The sequence below is a fragment of the Spea bombifrons genome, chromosome 2, assembly GCF_027358695.1.
Source record: "Spea bombifrons isolate aSpeBom1 chromosome 2, aSpeBom1.2.pri, whole genome shotgun sequence".
NCBI lineage: Eukaryota > Metazoa > Chordata > Amphibia > Anura > Pelobatidae > Spea > Spea bombifrons.
In genome coordinates, this window is record NC_071088.1 from 62,242,158 (window position 1) to 62,254,565 (window position 12,408).

Here is a 12,408-nt window from a genome sequence, read left to right on the forward strand (position 1 = left end):
TATGAATTGGCCAAAGCATAATTAAGCTCACCCGCCACGTCAAGGCACACTCTCTAGGTTTGGTAGGCCTCGTATTATACATTTGTATTATTTGAGCCTGTGACTAGCTTAGTGCACCCAAATAAAGAAGCAGAGGCTCAGCACTTCAAATGATAAGGTGAGTTTATTTCACACAGGCCACCTTATCATTTGAAGTGCTGAGCCTCTGCTTCTTTATTTGGGATTTATTGAGGGACTTGGTGGTACCCTGGCTCGTGCACCATTTCACTGCTGAGTGCTGCATTCCAACCTCTCTTTTTGTGTAGCTTAGCCTTTTCCCTGTTTGCACATATTTGAGGTTGTTGGCTCTTCATCAGTCTGGTTGCAGCTTGCTGTCCAGGGGTTAATAGGGAGGAGGTTTAATTGCACCTCCCCCAACACATTAATAAGGTTTTGGTAGCAGTATAAACTGCTTTGTGTGTCCACTACGTAGGAGGTGAGAGTAGGTTCTCACCCTATTGAGAGTGTGCCTTGACGTGGCGGGTGAGCTTAATTATGCTTTGGCCAATTCATATAACCAAAACCTCTCATTTATATTATGTTTATATATTTGTTGCCAACTTTATTAGGGTAAGAAGCTCAGACAGTTTTTGTTTTTTGTATGCACTATATATCACAGTAAGCTATTAATGAAAACATATACTAACACATGAAACGTAGCAATCAGTTGTGATTAACTTACATTTGATGGGCAGGAGCCATGCATCATATCACACACAGACACATTGCCATGTAAAAACAGATTCTGACTTTCAGAAACCTTGAATGCTTTAATTAAAAATGTTTTCTTCAATGGATCATCATCCGAAAGAGCAGTAACATTATCATTTGCCAGACACCTGTGGGGAGAAGGAGGATATGTAAAGAAATGGTCATAATATTCTTCAGTGTGCTTTTCCCCTATCATTTAATTTAGGATATTTAGGAGTCATATTGTCATTGTCAGTTTACATACTACTAGGGTCTATTCTGTATCAGATGTTATCTTAACCACTTGACATTTTATTTTATCTAGAGAGTGCTATCAAAAATATTTCTCCTCTGTTGATACTTTGCTCATTTAACTCATGATTTAACATTATTGTACAGTGAGATGGCCTCATGCAATATTTTTCAAGGACACGTGAATTTCACATGATACCAACCAACACTTTTAAAGCACTATCCTACATCATGTGTGGTATACTTTTGTGCCATACATTCCATTCTGTGAGCATATATAGCCTACGAACTACTAGAAATCTGCTGGTCAGAAACGGTCAAAGAGCACCATTTCTATGTTCCAGTTTTCATTTTATTGTGTGTTCTTTATTTTTATATTTACCATCTCATTTTCTTACCCATCTTTAATGAAATGGTTGACAATCTCAGTTTCTGATGATGTGTTGCTTTTACTGGCAAAGAAGGAGTTTACCAACAAAACATGCTCATCACTTCCTGTGCCCTGAGCCTCAAGGACGACATACAATGGGGTACCAGGTGAGATATGCTGGTTGCTGTACAAAAGGTTGGTTAGCTCTGAATCTCTGAAGACAGATATTTTAAAGTTCATTCTATTAATAAGTTTCTGACGTGTTGAGAGTGAATCTGAAGGGATCTTAGTGTTGATGTTAGATGTTGTTATGACTAATGTTGTTGTAGGGTTTGCTGTGACAGTGGTGTTAGCAGGTGTGACTGGATCATCTGGGGTTGAACCTTCAGTTGTTTCATCAGTGGTAACAATCACTGGTTTTGTGGTTATAGCTTCTGTGGTAGTTGTATCAACAAGTGTGGGCTCAGTGACTGGATCATCTGGGGTTGAACCTTCAGTTGTTTCATCAGTGGTAGCAATCACTGGTTTTGTGGGTATGGCTTATGTGGTAGTTATTTCAACAAGTGTGGGCTCAGTGACTGGATCATCTGGGGTTGAACCTTCAGTTGTTTCATCAGTGGTAGCAATCACTGGTTTTGTGGTTATAGCTTCTGTGGTAGTTGTTTTACCAAGTGTGGGCTCAGTGACTGGATCATCTGGAGTTGAACCTTCAGTTGTTTCATCAGTGGTAGTAATCACTGGTTTTGTGGTTATAGCTTCTGTGGTAGTTGTATCAACAAGTATGGGCTCAGTGACTGGATCATCTGGGGTTGAACCTTCAGTTGTTTCATCAGCGGTAGCAATCACTGGTTTTGTGGTTAAAACTTCTGTGGTAGTTGTATGAAAAGGTGTGGGCATAGTGACTGGATCATCTGGGGTTGAACCATCAGTTGTTTCATCAATGGTAGCAATCACAGCGTCTCTTCTTTGCCAGTTCGCTTCCTGGCTAGAGTCATGCCCAAAATGTCCCTAATGGTAAGGGTAGTTTCTCCCCCCTGGCTGCGTCTGTTTGCGGTGTGGCAACGCCTGCTACCTCCGCCAGAGTAGCCAGCTTACGCTAGGGCCTTGTGTCTGAGCTCTGGAAGTCCGCTGCCAAACGTCTAGGACTGACAGTTGTTTGGATGCTTTGCCCTGGGGTGAAACAGGTGAGTGGGTCGCCAATTGCCCACTCATTCGCCTTTTCCATTTCCTTTTCCATTTCATTTTTTTCCGTCTGATACACAACCTACCAAACATAACACACACAATAACACATATAACACAATGACATAACACATAACACAGTGACATAACACATAACACACATGTACAATTCACAAATCACAAGGACCTTTCCTCCTATTATTTGCCCTGGCCTTCACTTCTACGCTCACTAGCATTAACGCTATAACTCACACTTCACCCTATAACATTTTTCCATCCACATACCTGCCAACAGACCCAACTTTTCCAGGGACAGTCCTGCTTTTTTCCTGTCCCATCAAATTTAGCTAAACTAGGTATGCTAGTGCACATAGGTATAGCTGGGTAGGGTAGCACTACAACATTAAATAAATATAATAAAGTAAATAATAATAAATATAACTTTAAAATAAAATTACCGTATTTGCTCGATTATAAGACGAGGTTTTTTCCAGAGCAAATGCTCTGAAAAATACCCCTCGTCTTATAATCGGGGTCGTCTTCTAATCAGACCCCAAAAAAATGGCTGGGGCCATGCTGCTTACCGGTCGCGAGCAGCGTCTCTTCCGTTAGAAGCAGGAGGACAGGAAGCTTGTAGCTTCCTCACAGAACTCTATCTCCCCCTCCCTCCTCTGGGGGCGGGGCCAGAGAAGTTGCTGGTACAGCCGGTCCCCTGCGGAAGTCTTCGAGTGAGAGATCTGCAGTTCAGGTAAGGGGGTGGGGGAGGGTTTTTGGGTAAGTATGTGTGATTAATGTGTGAAGTATGTGTGATTAATGGAATGAATGAGTATTTAAATGTTTGTGAATGTGTGTTTGTGTGTGATAGCATGGATGTGTAAGGGGGGTGGGGGTTGTAGCATGGCATAGGGAGGCTGTAATCCCACTACTATCATCCCCAGGTTCCAGCATGTACTGGCTGCCTTGGCTTGATAGGAGTGTGATTGCTGTTAGCAGCAATCACACTCCTATCAAGCCAAGGCAGCCAGTACATGCTGGGTTAAAAGGCATATCATGGGGCTGAGTGGCATATAGGGGGTTAAAATGCATTTCTGGACCTCCAGAAATGCATTTTAACCCCCTATATGCCACTCAGCCCCATGATATGCATATATACCTCCAGAAATGCATTTTAACCCCCTATATGCCACTCAGCCCCATGATATGCCTTTTAACCCCCTATATGCCAGAGTGGCATATAGGGGTATAAGGCATATCATGGGGCAGAGTGGCAAATAGGGGGGGTATAAAGCATTTCTGGGGGCAGAGTGGCATAACTGGGGGGGGGGCAGGTTGGCAAATAAAAGGAAATTTAAAAAATATATTTACATGAATTAATATTTACTGGTAAAACTTTTTTTCCTATAGGGTCGTCTTATATTCAGGCTTTTTGTTTTTTTCCTAAATTAATATTTTGATTTTGGGGGGTCGTCTTATAATCGAGCAAATACGGTAAATAAACCCATTAAAATTAAATTATATTTAGACATAATATTAATACATCTTTAACCAAAACAGTGCACTGCTAATAATCTTAAAAATAACCGTACATTAACCCTAAGCTATTTTTTAGTTCTTGTCCAACATTTTTCCATTCGCATACCTGCCAACACACCCAACATTTTCGTGGACAGTACTGCTTTTTTCCAGTCCTGTCCAGTAAAAGTTGGGATGTTGCAAAGTATGCAATTATAAATAGGTAGCAAATGTTAGGCATGTATTACAAGTGGTCCAAAATCAATTTGAAAATGTAAAATAATCCCTATTCTTTTATTAAACATCTATGGATGTGTGACTGTGTATGATAAAAAGGAGGCCAAGTTCCTTGGAGCATTTGTCTCTAGGTCATTTTGTGTACAGTACACCTCGGTACGTGTGTGCAACTCTATTGGTCGTTTCAGCAGGGGGCTCGCCTGCCATCAACGAATGAAGTGCGTTCTGCAATTCACTCGTTGATGCCAGACCAGCCCCCTGCCGAAACGACCAATAGAGTTGCACACACGTACCTTCACGGCAGCTACTGCTGCTCCGATCTGTTGTTAACCCCGTATTAACCCCTGCTAGGCAACCGGGAGGGAAACGAAGATCAAACGAGCACGAAGAATGTCCACAAATATTCGCCCGAAGAGAAGACAGGAACGGGTGAATATTCGCGGAATACGAAGATTCCCCCCCCCCCCGAGGACGAGCACGAAGACGAACACGAAGAGCCCCCTGGTGCCCAAGTCTAATATTTACATTATTTCATCCCCAAGCTTGACTGCTGCAGTGTGTAACCATTTATATCCAATGAGTATCCATAAAGCCAAGTATTTTGCTGCGCAAGCAGTGCTTGTGGTATAAAGAGCAAACACCCACTGAGTATTTACCCGCTGTGACTACTAGCCAGTCCTGGTGAAGATACAATCTTTAGAAGGATACAAATATTTTAGAGAGAATTCAGGGAAGGGATATGACCCCTATTGACAGTGTTACAGGATAACTGCTATCATAACTGCTATCATTATATACTGAGGCACGCACTGATGGTGCCACAGCATAACACCTATTACTATATACTGAGGCAAACATTGACGGTGGTACAGCGTCATCCCTATCATTATACATTGAGCCAGACATTGACAATAATGCAGCATAACCCCTATCACTATATACTAAGTCAAACATTGATGTGGTGTAGGCCTACCACTTCAGTGTCTGGTTTAGTATAGGGATGCACCAAAATGAAAATTCTGGACCAAAACCGAAACTTCAGCATTCACTTGGCCAAAACCAAAAATGACCTTTAAAAAAAACCAAAAATAAAAAAAAAATAACCACACTTTTATTAAAAGTAACACACCAAAATTGGACAAAAAAAAAATTCAATAACAATATTAATATATATATTTGTTAACAGCAATCACACTCCTATCATGCCCAGTACACCAGCATGTACTGGTTCTCTCCCTGTATAAGGTCGGCCTGGTGGCTTATGTGCATTCTGTGGAGTTTTGGTAACGTATACAGACAGGGGGTAGCCTCGACTCTCGGGCTATGTCATCCTGGTTAACCCCCCAATATAAACACGGACACCAAATGTGGGATGAATAAAGGCCACAGCCGATTTATTAACGTCATTGCCACGCAACCTGTAAACATAAAGAAGGTGCATTAACACGGCAATGACCCAAATACAATAAAACACCCGAAAGCTTGCCAGGACCAACCGGGGCCAAACCGTAAGCATCACCTTATGGGAGGGCATACCATGATGCCCCTCCCCCACCTGAGGTTCCAGCAACTGCCCAGCCAGGAACCTCCCACCGACAGTTTAACACCAGTGGCAATAACCACATAACACCCCCCGGCAACCTGGCAAGCTACCGCCACAAGCCCATCCCTTGAACCCTCAAGCCGGATGGGCTCCCCCACACAACAAGAAAACGGCCTTCTCAATCCCACTAGCAACCGCCAAATTAAACAAATCGGACCCCACATCAGTCAGATGCACCCCATCCGCAATAAACAATCCTGTCCGCTCACCCTCCAAATCCACATGCTGCACCACCACGCCCTGCTGCTTCCTAACAAACCCAGCCATGAGTTTGTTAATCTTCCCCCGGCTTCGCTCCATCGCCGCCGCATCCCGTGCCCAGTGCCAAGCCCCCCTGGGAAGCATCTCAGACCACACCAACTTAACACCAGGAAGCAGATCCAACAACCTCAACACATCCTGCCTCATTTTCCAAACCAATTCACGCTGCGGCAAAACCCCCATGTCATTACCCCCGGCGTGAATGACTAAAATATCCGGCGGAACTCCCAACCGAAGGTAGTTCACCACCGTCAACAGAACACCATCCCACAACATACCCCTCACACCAAACCACTTCACATGCACCTGGTCAGCAGAGAAGCCCAGTGTCAGGACTCGGGTGATCAGGTCGGGTAGGAGCCCATGCACAGGGGATACTTGGGGTTCAGTATGTAACCCACGGTGCATGATTATGCAAACAAAGACATCACAAACAGAAATCCAGGTAATGCAGTGTATTTTATGTATATAACAGGACCAGCAAATAAGGGTAATATAGTCTAAGCAAGTAACCGGACATACGGCAAAATAAAATACAGGTAATAAGTCTTTTGGCAGGGAGCCCGCTTGGAAGGGCGAGACAGACAGAGAGCCCGCTTGGAAGGGTACAAAAGGCACAAAAGCAGGGAGTCCTCTTGGAAGGACACAATAGCAGGGAGTCCACTTAGAAGGACACAAAAGCAGGGAGTCCACTTGGAAGGACACAAAAGCAGGGAACCAGGAACAGGTGCAGAGCCACAGCAGGAAGGTCCATAGACTTCAATACAAAGGCCCTGACTGAAGGGCAAGGCAGGTTCATAAAGGCAGGGCAATCCAGGTAACAAGGCCCAGCTGGATGTATTGCTAGGGCTCAACCCAGGTAACAAGGCACACCTGATCCTAGTAAGGAGTTCTGAGTGTTCCAGAGGGCAGAGGGTGGCCACTAGTGGTAGCACATTTAAATGCCACAGGTATAAAAAAGCCATGGTTCAGGCAGCGAAAAATTGGTTCCTGACACCCAGCTGCAAACCGTTCTTCCGAACTGCGGCTCTCCTTCGGGCCCAGTAAACATGCGAATGGCTGACGATCCACACCACCAACGGAGAACCTGCAACAAAGTAAACGGAACGAAAGTGTAGGGAGAGCATACCCAACCAAACAAAAATGCCATAAGCAACCCCATCAACAAACCGACCTGTGAGGGTGAACATACCTCCAAAAACAGGCCAATTCCCAGCGGCCAATACGCCGCACCACCTCCTCGCTAAGACCCAGCTGCGCTGCCTCGGTAGCAGCTCTTATCCGGAACAAATGAGTCCCAAATTCCGACTCCTGAAAACCCAAGCGCGCCAAACCAAGACGCATAACCGTCAAGAACTGAAAACGCGACAATGAGGACAGATCCCTGTGCATCAACAAAGACACCCCACCCAGCGGTCTCACCTCCAAAAACGCCCGCACATAGTTCACCGGACAGATCTCATCCCCAACTAGGGCATGTAGACGGATTTGTTTTCCTCTACCAAAAATATCCGTCTTCGATCTCCACAACCAAACCACACACCACATCCCGAACGGCCAGACCCCCTTGCACCGACTTACACGGGCTAACCAACTCCGACACCCGAAAGGCACCGAAAAAAGCCAAAACGAACGCAGCCCGGAATAATAACACCTCAAACTCATCCCTGCACACATCGCCCAAGACCTCACACAACCGCCGCAAAACCGCTGCCGACAAAGGACGCCTGGAATCCGGAGCCCTACGACCCTTCCTGATCCCACGCACAGCTAACGGCACCCCAAACGACCGCAACACCAACTGCAGAGTACGAAGGAAATGCAAGCAACGCCCGGAATCCCCAGGACCAACACACAAGAAGTCGTCCAAGTAATGAACCAGGAACCGGCAACCCGCCTCCTCCCGAACAACCCACTCCAAAAAAGAACTAAATTTCTCGAAATAAGCACACGAAACCAAACACCCCATAGGAAGGCATAAGTCAACGTAAAACGCCCCATCAAACCAGCATCCCAAAAGATGCTGGCACTCAGGGTGAATCGGCAGCAGCCGGAAAGCGGACTCCACATCCGCCTTAGCCAGCAACGCCCCCGGACCAGCATCCCGCACCAAATCCACTGCTTTATCGAAAGAAGACACCGAGCACAAATCCTTGGCGATATCATTATTAACCGAACTCCCCTTCGGATAAGACAAGCGATGGATAAGCCGGAACTTGCCAGGCTCCCGCTTGGGGACCACCCCCAGCGGGGAAACCCGAAGTCCTGCAAGCGGCACCTCCGCGAAAAGGCCGGCCATACGCCCCAGACCAACCTCCTTACCCAACTTATCGCGCACCACCTCCGGATATAGCGCTACCGACTTCAAATTACGCCGCAACAAACGCCCCTCCCTGGGCACAAACGGAATCCGAAAACCTTCCCCAAACCCCGCATCCAAAAAGGCCGCATCGGCCCTATTGCCCTAGCGGCTTAGCCACGGTAGCATCGCGGCACGATTCACCGGATTCGCCCCCCTTTGCCCCAGCCGCGCCCCCCCCCGGCACCACCTCGGCCACGCTTGAAACATTTGGACAGGGCATGAGACCCCACGCACCCGGAACACTCATGCTTGAATTTGCAAGAGGCCCCTCACTTGCATTGGCTGTCGTTGAACAACCAACAAGTACCCTTACGTCCCGTGGCCGACGAAGTCCCCTGTCCTCCGCTGGCCCCCCCTTGAAAGGGCGACGCCTTCTGGGCCATCATCAGCTTCAACCAGAGCGGCAGGTCCATCTGGTCCCACCGCATGCCCTGGTTAGGCGCCAAACGCTGACGAAACTGCTCGTCATAGCGCCACCAAGCCAATCCACCATACAAGCGGTATGCCTCCCAAATCCCATCCACATAACAGAACAGGGCAGAGCACTTATCAGGAGTCTTTTCCCCGATAACACTAGCCAAAATGCAAAAGGCCCGCAGCCAATTCCCAAACGTCTTAGGCAACTTACGATACCGCTTCTTCTTCTCCTCCTCCTCCTTCTTCTTATCCTCCTTCTTGTCATCCTCTTTGGAGTCCAGCGACTCCTCCAGAGGAAGCAAAGAAAACAACTCCACGTACTCCCCTTTCCATATCCTCTCTTTCACCTCAGACTTCAAATAAACACCAAGAGGCCCCGCAAAAGAGACGTAAACCGTCTGCCTCGCCGACTCTGGTACACTACACTCACCAGTCCCCACAACTGCAACGCTCTCCCCAGCCGCGCCGCCAGCCAACCCCTCAACGGCAGGCTCCACAACAGCCGAAGACGACTCCCCAGCCGCCACAGGCGCACCCACAACCGGCGCTACAACCTCACCAGGCGCAACCACACCCGGAGCCCACGCACGCTCGACGCCGCCAGAAGAGCCACCACACTGCTGCCTAGCCCCCCAGGAATCCACCAACGTACGCAACCCCTCCAACAACCCTACAAACGGGCCACAATCCCCCTTCTCTCTCGAGCCAGCGCTTGTAGATAAACCAAGATACTCACCACCAGACCCCCGGCCGTGCCGGACCGCTGAGCCGTGACATCCTGATCCGCTCAGGATCTCCCCGGGAGAAGCTGCCTCGCTCCGTGTCGAAAACCGCTTTCTGGGCTGCAACGTGGAGGAATCCCGGCGCCTCACCTCAGAGCCAGACCTAGAACGAGAAAGTGCCCTGGGTACACCTGCAGATAAAGACCCCGCCTCCCGCACCCCACATCTTACTGAGGACCGAGAGCGAGACCTACTATACCCCCGCGGCGAACCAGTAGGAACACCGACCCCAACAACAGAAACCGACCCAGACCGGCAGGACCAGAAGGACTCACGAGACCCCCGCCTAGACCTAAAACCACCTAAGGACCGAACAGGGGAACGCTCACGCCCAGGAGAACCACCCCGACCACCGCCAACAACCGGATCACCACGGGCAAACCGCCGAACCAAAGGACTACGCCGAGAAACCGCCACAGACCGACCAGAAATACTGCCCCCACCTACCCTAACATCTGAATAAGGAGACCCCCGCCCCGCAAGAGAAGGGGCGCCATCAGACCCCCCCTGCACACTATCCGGAGAGATGGAACCCACCCGAAGCCGACTGGGCCGTCTGGACCCCCTGAAAGAGCAGGGACTGGACCCCCTACCCCCCCCCACGTCCGGAGGGGGATGCCGACACATTTCGGGGGCGGCACGTCGACCCGCCCGACCCCCCGCAACAGCACACCAGAAGGGGAACCCCTCCCAGGCCCCCCTGCACCCCCTCCCGATCCGCAGAACCCAGCACTTGCCTGGCCGCACCACCAGCCGTCCGCCGGCCTCCAGACCTCGCGGGCCGCAGCACCTCCCGGCCGTCCTGCCGCCTCTCCTCGCCGCTCCTGGGCCTCTTCTGGACCGGAGACCTGGTAGACAAGCTCCCGGGGCTGCTCTCACGGCCACCAGTTGCTCCAGCACCAGGCGCAGAGCTCGCAAGTAAGTCCTGGCTCCCGCGTCGCGCCGGCCGCAGGCTTCTCCTACCCGGGACGTCGCTCCCAGCCCGGTGGATGTCAGCTGCCGGCCCAGCCCGACCGCTCCTCCTGCTCCTGACCGGCACCAGCACTTCACCCCCACCGTCCACAGGGGCACTGGAACCAGCCTGCTGCGGGGAATGCGTAGGCCGCGGGCCTCTGCCACCCGGGACGCCGCTCCTCGCCTGGACAACTTCTGCCGCAGATGCAGCCGGGCCGCCCCGCCGCTCTCGCCTGCCGCCAGCATTTCCGGCACCTTCACCCCGCCGTCCGTCCGGAGCACTGGGACTCAGCCGCTGAGGAGGCCTGGACCGCAGCACTGGGCAAACCCAGGATTCGTCCCAGCCGACCCTCCAGCCAAGCCGCTCCTCTCTGTTCCACCGCCGCACGCACACCTTCCAGCAAACGCTCCACGGCAGGATCTATCACCGCACCTGCAGAGGAGACAAAAAGAGAAAAAACCAGCGCACACAAGGAGGGAAGACAAACACACCGGGTAGGCTGGCACAACAAAAAGCCCAGAACATTCCTACGCACCAACCTTATATACCCCCTTCACTTCCTCCCCCTCCCCGTTGAACTTTCTTTGACCCCCTAACCTAGCCCTGCTCTGCACCCCTGTCAGGGCCCCCTCCGTTCCATGCAGACTACGTGGGCATCATATACTGGAATACGTGGAAACTCTTGAATCAGAAAATTGGCTTCATCTGGAGTCAAATAACCAGCTTCTTGTCCTCGCTGTATCACTATTTTAATCATAGCTGAAAATTTCTTCGTTGGGTTATATGTAAGTGTCTCATATGTTTCTGGATTTGAGAGTTGACTTATAATTTCATCCCTGTAGTCCCTGTAGTTAAGGACCGCTATCCCACCACCCCACCCTTGTCGGCCAAGTTATTCAAATGATTCAAACTAAATCATTTCAACATCCACATACAAATAAGCAGTTTGACATTAATCATCATATCACCTGTAAATCCGAGTTTGTTTTTTGTTGTATATAAAATCACATGCCCGTGTGGCCTCTGTTATATCGGAAAAACGGACTTGACAATACAGGGGATCCGGGGACACATGCCAGCTATCAATACAGCGTTTCGTGATGGAACAACTGATAAGCCAGTGGCTAAACATTTTTTGAGCGAGAAGCACCACTTGAATTCTTTACGCTTTGTAGCCATCGATATGGTCCTCCCTTTGCGAAGAGGAGGTGACAGAGCCAAGTTATTGCTCCAATGCTAGACTTATATTGAAAGGAACGGTTTTAGGTTCTGCTTGTTGCATGTTTTACTAGGTACACACTATGTTTAACTGGGGATATGCACATGTTGTTCTGCTGATTCCAGTCTTCATTCCCACATGATGATCATTTGAGAGGTGGGGTAAGTCACTCCTATCACATTAATCACTGCACTGCATAAATTGTTTCACTTTGCCATACAGCACTTGTCTTGAGAAAGGACCGGAGGTGGTCCAAAATGTTGGCCGTGCTGATTTAAATAAATTGGTGTTAAACGCACTTTACTACAAAGACCCGTGAGTGCCCATTTTTTTTTGGTTACATATATCTGGCTATTTTTGGAGCACCCGGGCAAATAAAAGCCTGTGTCTACTAACAGTATTTTTGAGTGTGCAGCTGCTCCCTGTTAGCAATCACACTCCTATCATGCCAAGTCAGCCAGTACATGCTGAAACCTGGCTAGCTGCCCCCCTTGTGTATTGATACTGCCAGCAGTATGGGGTCTGCA